At 43.8% G+C, this 22,886-nt stretch overlaps 1 long non-coding RNA gene and 1 pseudogene across 1 annotated transcript; one reads left to right on the top strand and one right to left on the bottom strand.

The window, feature by feature from the left end:
* Positions 1-7,139: 7,139 nt before the first annotated feature.
* Positions 7,140-7,892, bottom strand: LOC128413437 (peptidyl-prolyl cis-trans isomerase FKBP3-like; annotated as a pseudogene).
* A 5,984-nt stretch (positions 7,893-13,876) lies between these two features.
* LOC128413436 (uncharacterized) lies at positions 13,877-17,532 on the top strand. Its single transcript, XR_008330341.1, has 2 exons — positions 13,877-14,651; positions 14,761-17,532. It is a non-coding gene; the product is annotated as an uncharacterized LOC128413436 (long non-coding RNA).
* Positions 17,533-22,886: the final 5,354 nt, after the last annotated feature.

Genomic DNA, 22,886 nt, shown 5'->3' with positions numbered 1-22,886 from the left:
TGTTATTGCTGCTAGGGAAGATTGTGTCTCATGTATCCAGTGGTCACTTTGAGGACCAATAGACACATATTCTGCCTGCATTTCAGTGTTGCTGAATTCACATCTTTTCCCCCAAAATTGTAAATAAAATATTTCTGTCATCCAAATTTCTAGCTACAGTAGCTGTCTGAATTCTGATTCAGTGAATCTCAGCCCTGATGGGTTTCTCTGTGTTTCTACAGCCACATTAGAAACCACACAAAAATGACGCTTATGTGTTATAAAGAGCTAAAGGAAATTGACAAGATGGAGCTCCTCTGTGCTTCATTCATGCCTGAAATTGAATTGGAGACTCCCAAAGTCAATGAGTGGTACATCCACAATTTTAATCAAAGATACTTAGCAGCCTATCATTGCCTGTGGGTTTGGGTCAAAAGAGGACATGGAATCAATTCCACATAGATAGGGCTGTGAGGGGGTGTCTTGTTTTTGTATTTTGCATCGCTATAGTATCTGGTGTGGGATCAGCATCCTAATTCTAGTGTTGAATGTGGAGGAGAACTTTAATGAAGGCTGGACAAGGACTTGCAGTATTCAGCAAATGAAAGGTGAGGGAAGAGGCCTGTGCAGTTACTTGTTCATCCTCTACTGCTGCTCTACAGCCTTGTAGAGTGTAGGTTAAAAGCATGAACTTTTTTTGGGGGGGGGAGTCATTTCCATCTGTGTCATCAAGGATCAGGGAGAACACATTTAAAGTTTCACTGAGATGGTATTTCACTTTCAGTAGGATATAACCATCTCAGTTGGAGTCGCAGAGGTTGGAACATCTTTCCACATGTGGTGGCAGTGTATAAGGCTCCAATCATTCTGGTCAAATGTTTTTAGGTGAGTCCTACATTTATATTAGCAGTATTTCAAAATGATTTGGCAGAAGTAACGGATAAGGAGCTAACAATTTTCCTTTTGAAGACTGCCAGGCCATTTATAACCTGGACATGAAAAACAGAAGAGGGGTCTGCAGTTGAGCGATGATACGCACAAGTCTGGGATATTGTATTACTATAAATAAGAGCAAATGCAAAGGTCTAAAGGCTTCAGAAGGGAATTAAGACAATGAATATTTTATGAACTAAGGTATGAATATATTTCATATATAATTATAGGTGATCTGAGAACCACCTGATCATTGGAAATTGATGGCAGGATTTGTTTATTTGACAGGGAAGCCGTTTCGATTCCTCTGCTGGACTTTCTCCCCATGTTTATATGGATTTTGTTACTGTTTGATATTCCCTGGGATAAATATTAGTGTTCTTAATCAAAGGGGGTGTGAACTTTATTGGAAGACTAACAGTTCAAATCTCATCTCAGGAACTCTGTGGGTACCCATAGGCCAAAGAGGGGTAACCTAGGGCTTCCAAATGATTGATGCTGGACTACAGACACCATCATCCCTGAGCATTGATGGAGCTGATGGAAGTTGGTAGTCACAGGTCTATAAAACTGTAGAATTGGAAGGGACCCTGAGGATCATCTGGTCCAACCCCTTGCAAAGCATACATTAAAGCATACATTACAGATTTATGCTTTAACATCTGGAGGGTCACCAGTTCCTCACCCAGTGCAGAATTTGGAATTTCTTTTTGTGTTGAATGCATATAGGGCATTCTCATATGATACAAAAAGTTAGATCTTGCTGACACACAAGATAGTAGGTGCATACAGATTAAGAGTATATCTACATGGGTGTGGGAGGTACAGAATACCAGCAAGAATGGGGCATTGATTTACTCAGCCATTTAGAAAGAGTTCTGTGCTCACCACCCTCAGGCAACGCGCATCTGGCCTATGGCACAAAGTTAATATTTCAACTGCTTTGAGGTTGGGCTGAATGCTAAATATCCACTGAGGCTGGAGGAGGCATACGCCTGCAGCATACAGGCAGCTATGGGCTTGCTCTTGCAGACCAGCCAACATTTACCTCTTTAGGCAGCAGTCAACTAATAATGGGGCTGACACTGTTTCCCTACCACTTCCAAATCTTTTCTACTATCCCAGAGTGAATTCTAGTTTTTGATTGTTTCTTCTAAAGGGCTGCAGAATGTTTTTATTGCCACCGATTTCCTTACCATCGTTGTAAAGTTCAGACATGCTTTGCAAAAGCTGAGCTGCTCAGTCTGCAATTTTTTTTGCTCTGAAGCAACTGAAACAAGGAAAAAATAAGGTAATGCACTCCCAGGCATTGATCCTAGCAGCAATGAGAGAAGCAAACCACAAAGGATCTAAAGGGGGGGAGCACAAGGAGTTGCTACTAGTATAGTAGCTGTGTGATCCTACTAGTCCCATCTGGTCCAATGGTGGCAGGCTGTTGTAGTCTTCTGCAAAACATGTATCTGGAAGTGCCCTTCGGCATCTGGTCAGCCTTAACATTGGGCAATATGAAACAACTTGGTTTTTGAACTTTGAAGATGCATCAAGGATGCTGTGCGGAGAGTGAATGCTAAGATTTAAATAACTGATCTCCCAACTCTGTTGGCATTAGTGTCTGCATGAGCTAAGGAAAAAGCAGGAAGGGGCTTGTGCTGCAGATTAAGTTGCCCAGAAATACGTGTAACCAGTAGTTATTATTTATTAAATGTATCTACTATCCTTCATCAGAGGATCACAGGGCGGTTTACAGTATAAAAACACAAAAATGTGTAACAGTATACCCACTACACACACACACAGTTTTAAAAGCCATAGTTTGTTTAATCAGTCAAAGGCCTGCTTGAGGAATGCTTTCGCCTAGTACCTAAAGATACGTAATGAAGGCACCAGGTGAGCTCTCTGGGGAGAGCATTCCACAAGCCGGGAGCCACTGCAGAAAAGGCCAGTTCTCGTGTTGCCACCCTCTGGACCTCTTGTGGAGGGGACACACAAATAAGGGCCTCAGGTGATGGTCAAAGGGTCCAGTCCTATCATTATATGGAGAGAGGCAGTCCTTGAGGTATTGCGGCCTTGAACCGTTTAAGCCTTTATAGATCAAACCTGCACTTTATAATAATAGTATACTACTAATTTATTTTATACCTTGCCCATCTAACTGGACTGGGTTGCCCCAGCCACTATGGGCAGCATCCAACAAAGATACCCCAAAAAAGTATGCCTCCTTTAGAGCCAAACTTTCTTGCAGAGGTGGAGATTTTCCAATTAAAAAATAAAAGACTGTTTTCCTCCCATTTCCCTCTGCCTTATTCTGTATCTTGCAAATGGAGGAAACTGAACCCGGTTAATTGAGCCAGACCCCTCTCCTTGTGCAGTGAAAAGGCAAGACCAGACTAACGTTCTGCCGGTCACAGCCTGGAGGATACTGGGTACAGCTCCTGAACTGCCTGCATGCCTTACTATCTGCTCCAATGGCCTGCCCCCTGTTTTCATATCCTGTTCTCCTTCCTTATCAGGGCTTGGGGGCAGGGCGAGCCGGGGCATGGGGCACTGCAGGGTGGCTGAGGGGGAGGCAGCGAACGGACACAAGCCCCACACTGCCTTTCGGACAACATGGTGCCTGTAGGTGCCTAAGCCACCGTGTCACTCCCAGGAGAGATGCGTGGCTCAGGCGAGCTGCAGGCACCGCTGTAAGTGCCACCCCCACGGTAAGTGGCCACCTCATGTGACCCCCACAGTGTTCTTTATTCTCATTTGTGTTGTTGTTTTTTTTAAAGTATTTGAATTCTAGATCTTGGAAGCAAATGTGCTCTGCAAAATAAATGCTGCATTGCACAGTTTTGTTTTGTTTTGTTTTTTTGCATATTTTGGCACACAAATCTCATTGTGCTCTGATTATGGTAGCTACCTGTGAATGGACCCTAGTTTTCTGGTGCCTTGCAAGCTAATCCCTGAGAAGTGTGTTTCTAGCCTTCGTGTTTACTGCTATGTTTGGCTATGTGCAACAAGCCATGCCGGATAAAGGTGCTGCATGCGGCTTTTAAAGGGCAGGTGTTAGTGCAGGAGCTTAGGCATTCCTGTCGTCTCCACAACACCATTTTACTGGGAGGAGCCTTCCCTGAATATCATCATTCTGCTGGTATCTTGGGACCCAGGTTCATCAGCTGTTCATCCGCATTTGCTAGATTCTCATTCACTTGGTTCCCTGCTCTCTCCCTAGCCTGACTGCCTGTGCCGCGTGGCTGTTTTCTCAACTCTGCCTACACAAGTTGTGTTTGTGAGGGCTTAGCCAGATTACTAAGTAACACTTCCTGGAACTTGCTATAAGCATTCACTTGGCCCCCACACAGTCTTTGGTTTCCTGCTTTGGCTAGCCTGAAACCTATTAGGAGCTTTAACGTGTAGATTCTTCTGTTTAAATAAAAACACAGCAGTTTCTCTCTTTCTCACCTCCCACCCACCCTCTCCAGGTCAGAGTCACAGTCCTGCTTAAGAAAGAAAGAGAGATTAAAGATCTTTCTTTTGAGTTATGAAGGTCTAATAAACAGACTGGCTGTGGGGGAAATAATTATCCACAGGCAAGTCATTTTCACAGCCCCAGGCTGGCTGAAAACATGTTGGGATCATTGGGGCCTCTTTGGTTAGCGTGTTGGGACTAGGACTTGGCACACCAGGGTTCAAATCCTGACTCAGACATAAAGCTCACTGAGTGACCTTGGGTTCCTCGGAGGAAAGGAAAGGTGGGATATATATATATAGATATAGATATATATCCACGAGAAACGCCCTGAAAGCCCTGCACATATCAGTTTGCAGGCTATTGTCGCAACACTGTTGGATGCAGTATTCAGTGACTCTCAGAAAAATTGCATGTGCTGTAACTTGATAAAAGTGCATGACAGTCTAGCAGCATCAGCACCACAAAATGCCAGGGAAGAACAGGTGAGTGAAGATCTACATCACTGGGGGGGGGGGAGATAAGGATTTACATTGGAATCTGCTGCTGTTGTGGATCCTGCCACCCAAGGCAATTCCCTACCTTGCCTAATGGGTGGGCCAGCCTTGACACAACTCAGTGTCCTTGGTTCTGTGTCAGGAAATACACCTTCTTCCTACAACTACCACGAGCTCACCTACACCATACAGTCAAGGCAATGGCTGCTTCCAAAGGACTTTGGGAACTGTGGTTTGTTGAGGGTGCTCATGAGGGGGAAACTACTGTTCCTGGGATTCTTTGGGAGAAGCCATTTGCTTTGAAAGATTGATGCGGATCTGACCTTAGTGAAGAGGCCCAGAATATCTTCTAGCTCTCTGAGATGGACAGAGCAAGCCACATCTATGAGAGGAGGAGACATAGAGTACATAGGTGGATAAGAAACTAATGCATTACAGGCCAGGCTATTTGTCCATCTAGGCTAGGCATCCCCAACCTTCGGCCCTCCGGATGTTTTGGACTACAATTCCCATCATCCCTGACCACTGGTCCTGTTAGCTAGGGATCATGGGAGTTGTAGGCCGAAACATCTGGAGGGCCGCAGGTTGGGGATGACTGATCTAGGCAAACCCAAGATTGCTTTCCAGGGCCTTGGGCACTTGCTACCTGATTCTTATAACTGGAGATGCCCTGGCTTGAACCTTAGCCCTTCTTCAGGCCGAACGCCTGCTCTCTACACAATGACCTCTGGTTCCTCCCCAGTCTTTCTCTGATCACGAAGCTGACTTCATTGTTACTTTTTCTCCTAACTTAGCCTTCTTCCCTCCCTCCCTCCCTCCCTCGTTTTGCTTTCCCTTGGATTTTATACTGAGAATTTTTCTTAGCCCCTTTTTATCTTCAATGAGCTTAGCAAGCATTCTCTAATTAACATAGAGGTTAAACCTAAACTCGAGTTAATTTGGGTTATTGGAAAGCAGCTTGGAATTTTGAAGGTGCAGGCGTGTGAAAAAGAAGGGAGAAAGATGGGCAAGAAACCTGGGCCTTCCTCTGCAGTATCACCTGGAGCCGTTTGCACTGCAGACAACTCCCTGCAGGGTGCCTGTCAGATATCAGGCAAGAGATCATAATGGCAGGTGGGGGATGAGACAGGCTGACAGGTCAGTAGCAGACAGGCTGTGAGCAGGTTGACCGTAAGCCAGAAACCTGGAGGTATGGAACATGACCTGCCTTGCAGTGAGTCAGACCTGTCTAGCTCTGTATTGCCCACACGGACTGGCAGCAGCCCCCAGGATTTCCGGCACTGGTCTCTCCCAGCCTTACCTGGAGATGCTGGGGATGGAACCTGGAGTCTTTCGCATTTAAACCAGATTCTTTGTCACTTAGCTATGGCCCTTAGCCACCTCACTCAAGCCCCTCCCCCTGCCCCCATTATGCAGTGCCCAGACTGATGGAAGACAGGGGGTCTGTGGGCCTTAATAGCACCTGATCAGGTCTCCACAAGCACCTGGCTTTCTATGTCAAGAGGATGGATCACAGGCTTCTTAAGGAACGGCCTATAGAATTCTGCCCTCCCCCAGCTAGCAGGCTTGTTGATGTGTGGATTTGGTGTGCTCCTGGTTTATTCTATTGTATTTAGCAAGATTTATATACCACTTACTTGAAAAATAAATCAACAGTCTGCATAAGCAATGGATCCACATGGCTTTGTATTCAATTCAGGCCCTGTGACCATCCCTGGACACTTTTTATACACACAGTAATGATGAGGCGAACAGCAAGAAATGGTTTGGTGGGATGTTGTATGAGCTCTATGGCTGTAGTATTGCATAACCCAGACCCATAAGATGAGTGAGTACCGTACTTTTCCGTCTATAAGTCGTCCCCATGTATAAGATGTATATTTTGGGGGACTCAAGTTTTAAGAAAATGAGGAGAGATGGCCCAAAGCTGTTGAGCTTCTCCCCCCATGCAGCTGCAGGTAGGAAACACTCCCTTGATCATTTCCTGTGCACAGTGGCATCGGGGAAGTTGCGCTCCCTGGCAGCATGCAGCTTCTCTCCCCCCCCCCCCACGCACCTGTGGGCAGGGTAACACTCCCTAGATTGTTTCCCGCTCGCTGCAGCATTGGGGGAAGTTGAGCTCCTGCCAACTGGCGGCCGTGCCATTCCCCCCCCCCCCCATGCCACTACCTGTGTATTGGACAACCCCAGTTTTTAAAAAATAAATAAATAAACTAGTCTTTAATTAAAGTGATGCTGTACACAGCAACTGGAAAAAAGCTCCCCCCCACACACACCCTTGCTGTGTGAGAAACAAGACCACAAACACATTTCCTGGACTTCCAAGAGCATCTTCACAGTTTTCAAAGATGGGGGGCCAGGAGGAGCAACCCATCATTCAATATCCACCAGTTCCACTTCAAATAAAAGTTTTGCATTTGGTGGAATTTTGGTATCCAGCTGCCCTTTCTTCCCATAAGCCCATTCTGGTTTGATTTCCAGGTGAGCAGTCTCCCCTTTGCTCATGGTCAGCAGAGCTTCGTCCTAGCCTTGTATCATTTTTCCAACGCTGACTGAAGCTCAGTGGTTTTGCAGCTTTCTTTTTCTTTGAACTTGTCTGAATATTACTATCGAAGACTGTTCCACCTTGCAGCTTCCCTGCATACCAACAGTGAATGACATCGCCCTTTTTGGGAAAGTTGATTTTATCCCCCTTCTTCAGTACTGACTTTGAATATTTTGGGGGGCCCTCATCCACAGCTTCCTCAGGCTTTGTCTCCTTGGGCTTCTCCTCATCAATCTTGACATTTTTCACTTGTTCTGCTACATGCTCTGGACTCTCAGTACCCTTAACTCTCTTGGTTCAAAGAGCTTGTTATGATCAGCTGCTCCTTACTGGCTGTCTTGGCCACATTTTTTATCTGTCCTAGTAGTTTGTGCTCTGACAGGAACTTGTCCACCGCCTGCTCCTGCAGGAAGCAGACAATCTCCTCCCTGGGCAGAGTGTCTCCGCGGAGCTCCTCAGGGCTCCAGGGCTGTGTGGGGGCTGCCATGGCATCGCCTCCTCTCAAGCGTCGCTACCTCACACAAGCGAGGGCTCCCTCATGAAGCCGGGACTCATGACCCCAGTTTTTTGACACAATTTTTTAGTCAAAAAACCTCGTCTAATACACTGAAAAATACGGTAAGTCTGTGGGGGGAAAGCTCCCTTAAATCCAGGGAGGTTCTTTGTGGCCTTCCATTAGGACAATGTAATATCAATGAATGAACTACAAAGCCTCAAATCAGCTCACCAGCCTGCATTCTGCCATGGAAAGAGCATCTGGTTCAAGCAAAGCTATTCTGGGCTTTGAAGCTCAGTGGGTGGCCTTGAGCAAGGTGTGTGTGCTCTCAGCCTAACCTACCTTTCAGGCTTGCTGGGAGGATAAATGAGGCAAGAGCTGCAGAGCATTGCACACTCTGAGAAGTGCTAGAGAACTAAATCCCATTAGTTGAATTTCCTTCTGGGTTTGAAGGTTGAACATGGCAATACTTTGCATGCTGTATGTCCTTGGGTGCCCCTCTGCTTTTTAAAAAGGTATTGGGTAGTGGAGCTGGAAAGGACTTAAAAGCCTTTAGAGGGGAGGCCAGACTTCAGACTTTTGTGTTTGACTTGAACCTCAAGATCTGCCACCTGGGGCCAGGTGTAAAAGACATACACTTAAGATGAAAGAATAGGGTACTTTGAAGTAGCTGCTGAGCACAGGGATTTGTTTTGAGTACCAGCTGAACTCACAGTTCTCCTGCAGCAAAATCCATTCCTGGTTAACCCAAGTGTTCTTAATTTGATTTGAAAGAAAGAGCCATTTAGTTGTTGCCATTGCCAAACAATTGGGAGTCAGAATTCTTGATTATCTAATGCAGATCACATGGAGAGTTACCAGTAGATCCTGATCTACCTTCTGCCCAACCCCGGCCTATAGCCATGACCACTTTAATGCCTTTCCCCTAACATATTGGGGAAACAACAAAAGATCATTCGGCAAGCTGTGCATTTTCTTCTTTGTAGCCATCAATGTGTCATAGTAGCTATAGCAAGATAACTGACATAGTCACCCACCTACCCATTATGAGCTCTAATAATCAATGGCTGGAAAATGATCTGTAGGGTTGGGTATGAGTTGAAATGTTTCAATTAGTTGAATGGAGGAAGGACCTATCTTATGGCAGAGCACCTGTCATGCATGCAACAGGTCTCAGGTTCAATCCCTAGCAGTGTTGCTGTTATTAATTGAATTTATATATCCAGATACGGCTGGGAGAGACTCCCACCTGAAAGCCTGGAGAACTACTCCCTTTCTGTGCAAACAATGCTGAGCTAGATGGAGAAAAATCTAACTTGCTATAAGGCATCTTACTATGAGTCAACTTTCTGAGTTCCAGGAAAAATTGGGTGCAGCTCGGTTTAGGAAGAATGGAGGATCAATTCTAGAGCTCCTTGCAGCCATCCCAGTGTCCTCGGGGAATTTGTGAAGCAACTGGCTTCATTGCTCTGCTGAGAGGCAGTATTGGGTAATGGGGGATCAACCCTTTTTTTCTGAGACAGCATTAATGTGTTGCTAATGATCTGGGATTTTTAATGGGTGGCCTAGATGAAAGAACTAATCCTACAGTGCTTGACCCTTCCCAGCCGGCGACCCCATACCACCAAAGGAAATAGATGGGGATAGCTGCTCACTCCTTCCCTCTCTGCTTAGAAAGGGTCACAACCTCCCAATGCCCATTTGTGATCTCCCCCCAAAGGTCACGACCCTCGGAATAAATGTGTTGGCCAAAGGAACGAACACTCCGGATGTTGGCAGGGAGGAGAGGAGATTTTATTCTTTCCCATCTTAATTAGTCTGCTTTGATTGACTAAAATTCTGGGCACCCGAAAGGGCCTTAGTTTTGTAAGAGCCCTCAAGAAGAAATACCTTCTCATCAGGGACATACAGTTCTGCAGCCCAAGCTCTGAGCCCTTTAGTCAAAGCAAGGACTGAGCCATTGTCTAAGATCCATTGAGCAGAAGGGAATATATGACTCAACGTCATTCTCCAACCACTGGGAAAGCTCTGTGGTGATTGGGGATGGAGGGTCTTTTGGGGGGAAGAAATACTGGATGTGACCCCAGGCAGAGGTCGGCTGTGTGTCTGAAAGATTTAGCCCTGGTTGACAGTGTCTAATTGTTTTTCATTAATTGTGACACAGAGTGAATGGCAGGGCCTTATGGTCACGTTGGGGTGCTGCATGAAACTCTAAGGCCCTTTCCTGCCAATCTCTGCTATGACAAATGTTTCTTGTTCTACCTGATGCTCACTAAGGTGCCCCAAATCAGATATCTCCCGTGGACAAAGGACAGGCAGTGCAAGGGACTGCAGGCTTTCAAGCTTTACCATACAGGCAGATTGAACATGGTCACTGCTTTCCTTTGACTGCTATTGTCCAGTTATAAGGAGGTGCAATGCATTTTTAATTGGGTGATTGCATAATTGCAAATTTTCTTTTTATAGATATATAAAAAGTATGTCCTGCCCCTGATGACTAGTGATAATGGGACGAGTCACAACAGTTTTCAAATTCAGAAACTAATAAAAGTAAAAATACATTTCAATGTGCCCAAGTCAAAAGTCCTGGCAGTAGAGGAAGGTCTTCAGCTGGCACTGGAAGATAGACCAAGTAGAAACCAAATGAGTCTGGGAGGGGAGAGTGCTCCACAACAGGAGTGCTCTTGCCAAGAAGGCCCTTTGTTGAGTTGTAGATCTCCTGATCTCAGCTGAGGAGGACCCCACCAGAAGGGCTTTCCCAACCAGCCTCATGGTCCAGGGAAGAGTATATGGGAAGAGACGTTCCTTCAGATTTCCAACCATTCCAAATTGGGATTCCTCACCTGCTGCATCCGACCAAAAGCCCCACCTTATCTAACATCTCACCCAACATTGGCCAACTAGGTGCCTATGAGAAGCCTGCAAGTCATACCATGGTTAAGAGTATATGGCTAGTACTGGAGGTCCAAAGTTCAATTCTTGCCCAACCTTGAAGCTCACTGATGGGTAGGCTTAACATATTATTAAAGAACAGAAATGCCAAACATATAGAAGAACAAGTCTTGCTACAAACAGACAAAAAACAGTGGGGCTTCCATAAGAAGAGTCAGCACGGCTGCCTATTAGGTTTTGCTGTTGGTATTATGATACAATACGGAAAAGGTTGAACTCTATGTGATGCGTTTTCTAATACCATAGGCTCTACTTCTTACTCAGCAAAGAGTTCTAGGAATCCATTCCAAATCACATGAAAACTTCCTTACTTTTGCATTTTACTGGATAGGATCTTCTTATGGGCTGCCAGTTGCAAGGTCCACAATACCAGATACTTCATGGGATTTCCAGTGTTGCTGAACTATCATTTGATATTTGTGTGACCCCCTGGAGCCATCTCTTCTGCTCTTCCATCACCCATCATTCAGCAGGTCTAATATGGTATGAACATCCTCTGATCCAGGTTGTCTAAGACCAAACCAATTCTGTTTTCTCTTCAATTCTGGCCCTGTCTCTTTAAAACAGTCACTATAAGATCTTAAAACTACCTTTCATAGAAAGCTCAGTGATGGAAAAAATGCCCTGTGGAAACATGGGGCTAAACCTGCAACTTATGCAAGGGTTACGTTCCAGGGATCGCACCCTCAAGCCAAGATCGCGTAGAAGCAGGACACATTGGGTGCAATGGTGGATAGGATTGTCGAAGTCCCTTTTTCTGGATTCCACCCCCTTTCCATTTAAAGTATATATATTTTGCCAAGCGCGTAAAGCTGAATGTGTGTAAGTTGCAGGCTTACTGTACCAATTCTCTGCTTGTGACGTATGTTGCACAACTCTGTTGAAAAAGCAGGGGTTTGATTACAATAGGGCTGCCTTGTAGACTAGTTCCCTGCCTTCATATTCAGCACCTCAGCTTAGATATAGAGATATTAATCGGAAATCCTTGGGAGGGAGGTCAGCAAATTGCCATTTCCCATCCCTCCTCTGTTTAAATTAGTTTCAGACCAGTAGCTGCTTCCTGTGGCTTTTGGATTCTTAGCACTTGTCTCTCCAACATCTTACCCTGCTGCACCCCACTGACAAGTATTCTCCACTGTAAGAGAGAGAGAGATACCTAAGATCTGTGGGAAAGCAGTAGATGGCAGCTCCTGTGGTCCCCCTCCCATCTGAATTTCATTAGAAGCACCTTCTGGCTAACCAGTTTCTCATTAATAATGGAATTGTTCAGAGCAGGTGCTCATCTGTGTGTCTGTTGAATCTTTGTTTACTGTTAGCTGTTCACTTGCAAGGGATTTCAACACCATTGGCCAGGAGTAATTTACTATCCTGTGGCACTGCAGGATATATTTTTGTCATTTCAGAGTTGGTACACCAAAATGTTTACAATCACCTTTGTTCTTACAGAGGGTCACAATGCTAGGGTTGCACATGTCTTGTGGCACGGATCCTTTCCCCCCAAATCTGGAAGGGAAGACTGTGGCGGTGCATCATGAGGGAGGAACAGAGGTCAGCTTTCAGCACTTCTGTTGGGCTTCCGTCTTGTCCTGGTGCTTTACCACCTGCTTAGGAGTTGATGGTGTCCTTCAGTTTATCAGGGGAAGGGACGGAGGGATATTCAGCTCTTTCAAGACAGGCAGAGTCTGGATGCTATCAACTGCTGTGTCAGAGACTATGTTTACCCACAAGTACAGTTCTTAATAATGCTCTACCCATCACTTCATCTGCTTGCTATGGTCTGCAATGATCTTTCTAGACAAGGTTTTCAGCAGTGCAGTTTTCCTGGCGGCTGGTCCAAAGGCTTTCTTCACATTCAACACTCTTCAAGAAGACTGTGTTGTTTTGCTTGCAGTTAAACATCCAAGAGTAGTCCGTTGAAACTTGCTGAGAATTCTGCCTTCTCCTCTTTGAAATGCCCTTCCAGTGCCTGGAACCACCAGCAGCTAGAGGCTAATTCTATATAAAGGAAAGCTAATAACCGATACTTCCAGACCAACTATCAAATTGTGATGCTGAAATGTACAATTGCAGCTGTGCATATTCCTATGCCCGCGGTAAATATATTGATCTACAGCTGAGGATTTTATTAATTTTAGTACCTTTTGGCCTGGTTTCCCCTCCTCCTCTTACATTTTTAGTACCTCACTGCTTGCTTTGAACATTTAAATTGCAAGCAATGCTGGGGTGACCTGGAACACAGCTGGAGCCTCTCCGAAAGCATCAGTTTTGCATATGAAATGCACAATCTCTTTCTCTTCCTCTTTGCTCTGCTGCTTCTGAGGCTGTCTAACATTTTGTCAAGACGGATCAGCCCAAAAGCTATGTTGCTGTTTCAGATTCCCCGAACGTCTTTCATAGCAACTGTTGGGTGTCCAGCTTCTTTGTATTGCAGGAGAAGTCTCGCCCACACCTCATAATTCTTCCCCGCTTCCAATGCAGAGTCTAAGAACCCAGCAGCCAGGAACGTCACCTGACCCTTATCAAGAACGGCTTGATGCAAACACTCAGAGAATGCGAAATCCGCCAGGGCACCTAAGATAGATAGGGGTGCCAGGGTCAGATTCTGAATGGACGTTTATCTTTTAAGAGCTACATAAAAAGGAAAGCTATACCTAGTGAAACTTCCCCTGTCGCTAGGTTGCAGTGATGGGGGAAGTTGCACATCATAGAATTTCTCCTCCACCTTCTTATATGCAACTCTTAAAAGAACAGGATGTCCTGTGGTGAGGCAAGGCCCAACCTGGGTATAAGACAAGACAAGGCTAAGGACTGGAGACAGAGCTCTGAAGTTGCTTCTGCGGATAACAAACTGAATCGAGCCCTTCTAGCAGGCATGGCCAAACTTGGCCCTCCAGATGTTTTGGGACTACAACTCCCATCATCCCTAGCTAACAAGACCAGTGGTCAGGGATGATGGGAATTGTAGTCCCAAAACATCTGGAGGGCCAAGTTTGGCCATGCCTGCCTTATAGAGTTGTAGCAGCAGCAGGTGCAGCCCAATTGTCAGTCCCACCTGATCTACAAGCTGCTGGTCTACTGAAGAAGGCTGGATCCCTTTAAGTAATCTACTGCGATTGAGCAAGGAGCTTCAGTCTCGTGCAGTGGAATCCTCCAAATATGTTAATAATGGACATGCATTCTTACCCTTGGGCCAGGATAGCACTAGAGAAGAGCTTGCTGGATCAGGCCCATGCCCCATCTATTCCATCATTCTCTTCTTACATTGGCCAACCAGATGCCCACAAGAGGACCAAAAGCAGGTCCCGAGTACAACAGCACCCTCTCCGCTTGTGGTTCCCAGCTACCCATCACCCGGCAAAGAGGAATCTTGACTGTTGACACAGGAGCTTTCTATGGGGACTGGGTGATGACCTTTCAGTGTGAAGGTCAGACAGGCCTCTTCCAGTTTGGCTCCTTACGGCTTTGTGAATAAACTTCCTAAACAGCACTGGGGGGGAGGGTAGCCAATGAAATGTCCACCAGATGTTGTTGTATTCCATAGCCAGGAATGACAGTTGTAGCTCATCAACCTCTGGAGGGCACCATATTTGGCTACCCTTGCTAAAGAGGAGATAGGACAGGGGAGCAGACTGCAATGAAAGTGATGGTAGAACACGAAAACAGTGCCTTGGGGATCATTGCCTTGGAGAGCCCAGGCCCACCATTCCAATCATCCCTGATCTTTCATACTTCGGAAGTATACTAACTGTTTGCAAAATCATACAGCCTTGGAGGTGAATGTTCCACCACTTCTATTTGGTTTATGAGACGAAAAGGGTTGTTTCTCCGTGACTTCTAAAAGCACTCTCTAAGCTTCAGTTATTTTGAATTCTTGAGAGGGCTGCAGGGTAAAGTGTATTTAAAACAGCACTGGCAGATGTGGAGAGAGAAAGAGAGAAAGTGTGTATAGATCAAGGGTGGGGAACCTGTGGCTCTCCAGGTGTTGCTGAACTACACCTCCTATCATCCTTAATCATTGGCTATGTGGACTGGGGCTGATGGGAGTTGAAGTCCAATAACATCTGAAGGGCCACATTGAACCTTGTTTTTACTCAAGGGAAATTCGCTCTTTAGTACTGGGATAAGTGCTTGCATTTTTGGACTTGTATAATGTAAGAGTTAGTTCCCGTTCTAGAAAGGGTATTCACTTTCGCCTTGTGCAACTTGGCTGCTGCTACTGATTGTATCTAGTTTTCCTTCTGCTGCTATACACCGTGGATGGGAATGGAGTTTTGATAGAAGAAGGGAGATGATATTTTGCAACCACTTAATTCAAGCCCTTCCTTGGGCAGGCAGCCGTGGAGAACTTTCAGTTGCTGTCTGGCTACATGCTAGACTGATTCTTTGATAATATGCAGAGTTAGTCTCTTGCAGCAATAAAGTCTTGCAGCACCTTAGAGCTGAAGGCTTAGACGAACAGACTTACTGTAGCATAATAAGCTTTTGTGGGCTACAATCCACGTTATCAGGTGTGCAAAGTGTTGTCCTGAGTTGCAGGATGTGTGTGAGGTTGGTTGGGATGGTTGCCTGTCTGTGGGGGAGGGAGTGTTCACAGTTGTGTCCTCTCCCCCCCCAAAAAAAAACTCCTATCTATGTGTGTGTAATACACACACAGCTCAGGATTATGCTTCATTTATAAATAAAGTGGGCTCTGTTCTTATGCCGTAATAAATTTGTTAGTCTTTCAGATGCAGCAAATGTGAATGGTCTCTTCACATATTCTCACTCTAAACAGGATTAATTTGCTTCAGATGTGCATAATTTTGTAATCGCATACAGTATGTGACCCCTGATTGGCTGAGGATCCCTGAGGAGGAATGAAATTGGGGGTGGGGGAAGGAATGACCATTGAAGCAGCAGAAAGGGCAGAGGAGGCTCTGAATAGTAGTGAACAGCCATGAAAAAAAGGTTGGATTTGGGGCAACTGCAATCTTGGAAACAGTAAAACATTTGGTAAAAAGTTAATGGGGTCTTGCTTATCACCCTATTATATCTAGATCTATCTCCATTTCCTTACTTTACTGTTGCTCATCAAACCTGACCTAGGACTCCTGTTGTTCCACCCCCAATTTATGCCCATCAATTCTTTTTCAGCATGCATGAACCCTGGTCCACCTTTTCCTTTTGAGGTTTTAAGCACTGCCAGATCAGTACTGAGACTGACCTTTCTTCTTCTTCAAGTACTTGTAGATTAGATGTTGGACCTGGACCAGGGGATTACTATTTCTGTACATTTTGGAATTTTGTAAGCTGTGCAACTTCGTTGCTTGTTTCATTTGATTTTTTAAAACATGGTCTGTGATATTTTATGCATTGTGACTTTGCTGTTATTTTTATTTGTTATAGTCTAGTAGTGATTTTGTGTAAAGATCGTTGTGGGGAGAGATTTTCTGTTTAATTATTTGCTGATTTTAATGGTTGCTTTTATCATGTAACAGATTTCAAGCGGATTATTGAATATTACTTTAATTGATTGACTTGCTTATTTTTATCGACTTGTCACATTTTTCATTATGATTTATTTGCCTTGGATCTGATGGTTTTATGGTGTGTGATCTTGGTTGTATATTTTGTTGTTTCTGTGGCTTGTAAACTGCCTTGTGTTCAGCAGTGTAGAAAGGTGGTATACAAATTAAGAATAAAATGAAAAGAGTCTTTGTTGTTGTCTATAATATAGTGGTAGGACCTGTGGGCTTGAGCTGCACTGTGGTGCTTAGCACAAGGCTGTGTGTTGAAGGGAAGGAGATGAAATCTTTGTTTCCTAAAATGTTCATTTTCGTCATGTGTCTGCCAAGGTCTAGTATGGTGATTGATGAGATGAAATAACCAAGAGGCATTTCTGCTTCTTATCGGTGAGGGTTCTGCAGTGTGTACTTTTTAAAAAGCCTGTGCCTCCAAATCAAGGATGGAGTAACCTGTGGCCCTTCGGTTGTTGTTTGGCTAAAGCTCCCATCAATCCCACACTAGAATGATAATGTGATAGGAGTTGCAGTCCAGCAACATCTGGTGCCCCATCCCTGTTCTAGACAGAGAAGCAGCCCAGGGAGATTAAGGTAACCAAGGAAGTGGCTCTGTGCCAGACTAAAAATGGGTGGGGCCCCCCTCCTCAATTCCCTGGTAGTTAGAAAGAACAGAGTGGAGAGTTTAGTTGTGTGCAAGCTAGAAGCTAGAATCAGGCCAGGAAACCAGGGCATCAGAGTCATGCCTGATTTCTGCTTGAATGCAAGCTATGTGGCTATGGGAGAAACAAGACCCTCTTCTTCGAGTGTTAATGCTGTGAACCCCTTCATCGTAGGCTCAGGTTGTATATATGTGTAAATAATCCACATATCCTAAAGACACCACAGTCTCCGCTGTCTCTCATTCTAAAGGAAACACAAACCCTGGGTAAGCGCCTGGAACCTCTGGAATTTCACACTGCTCAGAGACTGGGGTAGAATGCAACGTTACTACCCTACAGAAAGAAGCATCTTCAGAGACAAGCTGTCATTTACTCCTGTCGGTTAGTTTGTCAGTGGGGGAATATGCAGGTAATAAAAATTAAAACAAATGAATGTTTCATACCAGTTATTCTAAAATGTGCTTGTTTGCAACAAGCTGAAAAGTACATTTGAGACAATAATAAACTCCATTTAAATTATGCCCCTTTTGATACATCCCTCCCTGGGTTTGGAAGTACGCAGAGGTATGGAGAGATAGCTTTTTATCTTTACATGACTGCTTTTTTCTTATTCTTTTTGGTAGCAAATCAGGTGGTGGCAATATCCAGGTGTTGTTGGTTTTTTTGCTTTGATAACATGAGCATAAGGAATCAACTGTATGCAAAAAACTATGGGAGTCCTAAGAGGAGAGGCAGCAAGAGTTGGGTATATCTATTCGGGAGAAGAGATTAGTAAGAGGTTATGTCATAGCTATCTTCAAATATCTGAAGGGCTGTGACATAGATTTTTTGTTTTCCACTGCTTCTGAGGGGAGGGCCCAAACTAACAGGTTCAAATTATAAGATGGAGAATTTTGTGTGTTTTTTTAATAAAATTTTTATTGGTTTTTCAACATATAATATAAGACAATACAAACAACAAACACTAACAAACAAACATATAAACATGTATAATTTCATAAATTTTTTCATATACCCAATTTCAGCGACTTCCCCATGCCTCCCTTTTCTGCATCCCTGTTTTGAACTTTTTTTTCAACAACCCCTGGTCTATATTACTTATTAATTCCTTTCTTTAACCCCTTTCTTTCCTCTTATCCAGTCATTTGTCACTGCAAATCTGTTATGCTTTACCCATGGCATTTTAACACTCAATAATTTTGCAAGAATTTTTAAGATAAAGTTTAAATTTCTTCCAATCTTCTTCCGCCGTCTCTTTCCCTTGGTCACGGATTCTGCTCGTCATCTCTGCTAGTCCCATATACTCGATCACCTTCGTCTGCCACTCTTCCAGTGTGGGTAGTTCTTGTGTCTTCCAATACTTTGCTAGTAGGACTCTTGCTGCTGTTGTAGCATACATAAAAAACATCCTATCTTTCTTTGACACCAATTGGCCTACCATGCCCAGGAGAAAAGCCTCTGGTTTTTTGTGAAAGGTACACTTAAGCACCTTCTTAATTTCATTATATATCGTTTCCCAGAAGGCCTTAATCCTTGGGCACGTCCACCAAAGGTGATAGAAAGTACCTTCAGTTTCATTACATTTCCAACATTTATTATTGGGCAAATGGTAAATTTTTGCAAGCTTGACTGGGGTCATGTACCACCTGTAAATCATTTTCATAATATTCTCTCTTAAGGCATTACATGCCGTAAATTTTATACCGGTGGTCCATAACTGTTCCCAGTCAGCAAACATAATGTCATGACCAATGTCCTGTGCCCATTTAATCATAGCTGATCTAACCGTTTCATCCTGTGTGTTCCATTTCAGCAGCAAATTGTACATTCTAGACAGATTCTTAGTATTAGGTTCTAACAATTCTGTTTCTAACTTTGACTTCTCCACCTGGAAACCGATTTTCCTGTCCTGTTTAAAAACTTCATTTATCTGGTAATAATGAAGCCAGTCTCTTACTTTAAACTTCAATTTCTCATAACTCTGTAATTTCACGTTTCCACCTTCTTGTTCTACAATTTCCCAATATTTTGGCCATTTAGATTCCATATTAAGCTTTTTAACCTCCTTAGCCTCCATTGGTGACAACCACCTAGGGGTTTTATTTTCCAACAAATCTTTATAACGAATCCAAACATTGTACAATGCTTTCCTAACAATATGGTTTTTGAAACTTTTATGAATTTTTACCTTGTCATACCATATATATGCATGCCAACCAAATCTATTATTGAACCCTTCTAAATCCAAAATGTCTGTATTCTCAAGAAGTAGCCAGTCTTTCAGCCAGCAAAAAGCTGCTGCTTCATAGTACAGTTTTAAGTCCGGCAGGGCAAACCCCCCTCTTTCTTTTGCATCAGTTAATATCTTGAATTTTATTCTGGGCTTTTTGCCCTGCCAGACAAATCTCGATATGTCTTTCTGCCACTTCTTGAAACAGTCCATTCTGTCCACAATCTGCAATGTTTGAAACATTGTTTCAAGATGGAGAATTTTGATTAAACATTAGGAAGAACTTTCCAACAGTAGGGGAACAGGCTGCCTTGGAAGGTGGTGGACTCTCTTGTTCATTATAAGTTTTTAAAGCACTGGTTGGGTGAGCACCTCTCAGGGATGCTACCATCCAGAGGAAGCAGACCCATTGGATGACATTTGTGGCCCCTTCCATCTCTCTTCATTCTGTAATGTCTTTTAATAAGGAGTCATCTAGTCAACTATCATGAGAAATAGCGGGAAGTTTGTATACATGCATAGGGATGGAAACACTTTACTTTCAATATATGTTCCAGCCAACATCAAATCTGTCTCCAACAATCACAGGCTGTGGGAAAATAACTCAAGGGCTTTGGGGAAATAGTTGGGGGGAGGGAATGGCAACCAGTACATTAAAGAAGCTGAGGTCAGAGTGGAGGTTTTCAGGCTGCTTGCTTAGTGATCAATGCCAAGGCTGGTGCTAGAGGCGAGCAAACAGGGTGACTGTACTCCGTGCCACATCACAGCGTGCATCTGTGTGCTGAGATGACTTTGGTGTGTGCTGAACCTCTACAGCACTGATTTATCCTTAAAAGATTCCAAATCCTGAACAATCCTGCTAGATGGCGAGGCCATATGATTTTACTGGGGGCCTTGAAGAGAGAAGACAAATGTGCGATTCTAAACGTGGCAGAAGCAATCTAATACTGTTTCCACTGCTCTGAGGGCTGATCCAGCATGCAGTTTGTTAATAGGCAGATCTTTAATTAAAGCTGCAAAACTGCACTCGCACAACAGATAGTCACTACAGCTCTGCTCCCCCCCCCTTCACTGCTGGTAACACTTTTTAATGCCTCCCACATCTGACTTAGGGATTTTCTGTTCCATTGCAGCAACTTGGCAAGTGGCTTTGAACAAATGACCTACCAAGCTGCAGGTAATATGTGAGAACTAAGTTGAAAATGACCTATTGGCAATGTTCCATAGGTGTTTCTATTTTAAATTGTTATATTTTACCATTGCAATCTGTGACCCTCCAGATGTTGCTGGCCTACATAAGGATCAGGCCAAAGGCTTATCTAGTCCAACATCCTGTTCCCACAGTAGCCAGCTAGATGTCTATGAGAAAATTCAAGCAAGCAGGGCATGAGTGCAAGAGCACTCATCTCACTTGCGATTTCCAACAACTGGTATTCAGAGGCATCCTACCTCAGACAGTCAAGGTAGAACATTTCCATCTTGGCATCCATTAATGTGTCTAATCCTAGCAATTTGGTGTTATGAGCAAACTTTGCTGCCTCACTGTTAACCCCCAACTCTAGAACGTTTATGGACTTCTGGGTTAGCGCCATCGGCAATGGTGGAGTTCCTCTGACTGAGAGGAACCCGCTCCGCGAAAATCGGGTCTTGCTGCCGTGGCGAAGGCGGAGACCCTTTAAAAATCCCAGGCGGAGGAAGCCTGGGAACGTGGGATTCGGCTGACACCAGGAGCGCCTCCCCTACTCGCAGGGAAACCCCTTTTTCGGGGATCCAAAGCGACGTGGGGTGAGCGGCGCGGTGTTTTGAATCGACCACTATTTTTACGGAGTGAAGCCGCACAGCCGTTGCCGGAGAGCGCTGACTTTTTCCTGTGGACAATTGGACTCTAAACAAGTACCCGTGAGTAGAACGGAAAATTGGATTAAGAAACATTTTAATTTGGCATTGAAGCGGGAAGGTTCTAAACAGGAAGTCCGCCTTCCGCTTTTGTAAATAGACTGAAGCAAAAATTGTGCAAGCTAAAGTCTGGAAAGTCGTATATAAAGGTCTAAAATTCCTCCAGTTTTAACCACCAAAACCCCTCTTGGAAGCAGGAGTAAAGAAGGGGGAATTTTGACTGTTCAAGACTGCAGGAGAGAGAGTAAAGAAAGATAAATTTCCACCGTCTCAAACCTGGGAACGGGGTGCCAGAGACAGAGATTTTTGGGGAAGTTCATTGACTGTGAATGGAACGTCTTTTGACAGATAGTTAAAGAAGAGAAACAAATTGATTCCAATGTTGCATTTTGCATTTAAAAGAAACAAAAAATTTGAAAAATGAAAGTAATTAACTTTTGGACCTGCTTTCAAAAGGTGGATACAAATAGAAATTGTCTCCTCTAGAGGGAGCTTGTTAAATTGTTGCTGGAGTCGATCTGGGGATTTCACAGCTGTGGAGATTAGGATTGTGGGACCAGACTCTGACCCTGAATAAAAATGTGTTTGGAAGAAGTTTTGGTGCTTGCTTTTTGCAAGACAAGCGCTTTGTTGGAGCAGATGCATGAGAAGATGGATTTGATGACTGTTGCAGTCAAAAATTTTGGACAAACAGCGAATATTTATACAGAAACCATTCAGGAACCAACCCAGGAACCTGTTTTGACAGGGCAAGTGCAAATGCAGAAGATAATGGAGGAGGTTGCTGTTGAACCTCAAGTAATACAAATGGAGAGACCCGAGGCCCTGCAGGAGCATAAGCCGCTGTTCTTGAAGACTGAATTTGGAGTGGGCCGGGGGGGGTCTGGAGTTGTGGGGGCCCTTAATTTTGGAGGGACTTTGAAACATGCTTTTAAATACTCTCTGGACTACACTGCTGACTGTGGGGAATGGGACTGTGGGGAATGGGCTGATCTGCTGAGGAGAGATGGAGATATTGTTGAGTTGGAGTCTCCCCGAGACCTACTCCTCAATGAGAAAGGAAAGAAATTAAGAAAGAGATCAACAAAAGACAAGGTAAAGTGCAGGTATAAACAAGAAGAAGATCTGCAGAAAGGACATGGAAAAGACTTAAGAGCCTCGGACATAAGGTTACCAGGTTGATGGACTAGATGGAATGGACAGTAAGGACTGACATAACCCGAGACCAGGAAGAAGAGACGTTGGATGAAGATTGGAAGAAAATTTTTAAAAATTTATTTTGGGAATTAGTGTAAAATTAACGAGTATTAGGAAAAATGTTGGAATGAAATTATTTGGCTTTAGTAGAAATGATATAAGGAGTTATGTACAAATAAATAGTAAGTTTTAAGATTTAAGGTATTTCATGGTAAGATAAGGTTAAAATAAATTAAGGTAAATTGAATGACAGAATATAGTGAAAGATGGAAAGGATTTGCTGAGCTAATTAATAGGTTAGACTGTTAAGATAAATTACCCAATAAAAATTGAGAAAGATGGAAAGAATTTGCTGAAACAAATAACTAAACTAGAATACAAAAAGGGAGGTGTGAGGAGGTCGATGAAACAAGTAAATGAAAGATAAAGATATGGAATATTGGATATGTGTTTTTTATTATTGTTGTATTGGTTTTTATGTTTTTTCCCTTTTTTATGTATTGTTATGTATGTTTTGTTATTTTTGTTGTTGTTTTCTTTTCTTCTTTTT

Source organism: Podarcis raffonei, chromosome 5 (assembly GCF_027172205.1).
Source record: "Podarcis raffonei isolate rPodRaf1 chromosome 5, rPodRaf1.pri, whole genome shotgun sequence".
NCBI classification, from domain to species: Eukaryota; Metazoa; Chordata; class Lepidosauria; order Squamata; family Lacertidae; genus Podarcis; species Podarcis raffonei.
This window is presented reverse-complemented; position numbering and strand designations above follow the sequence as displayed.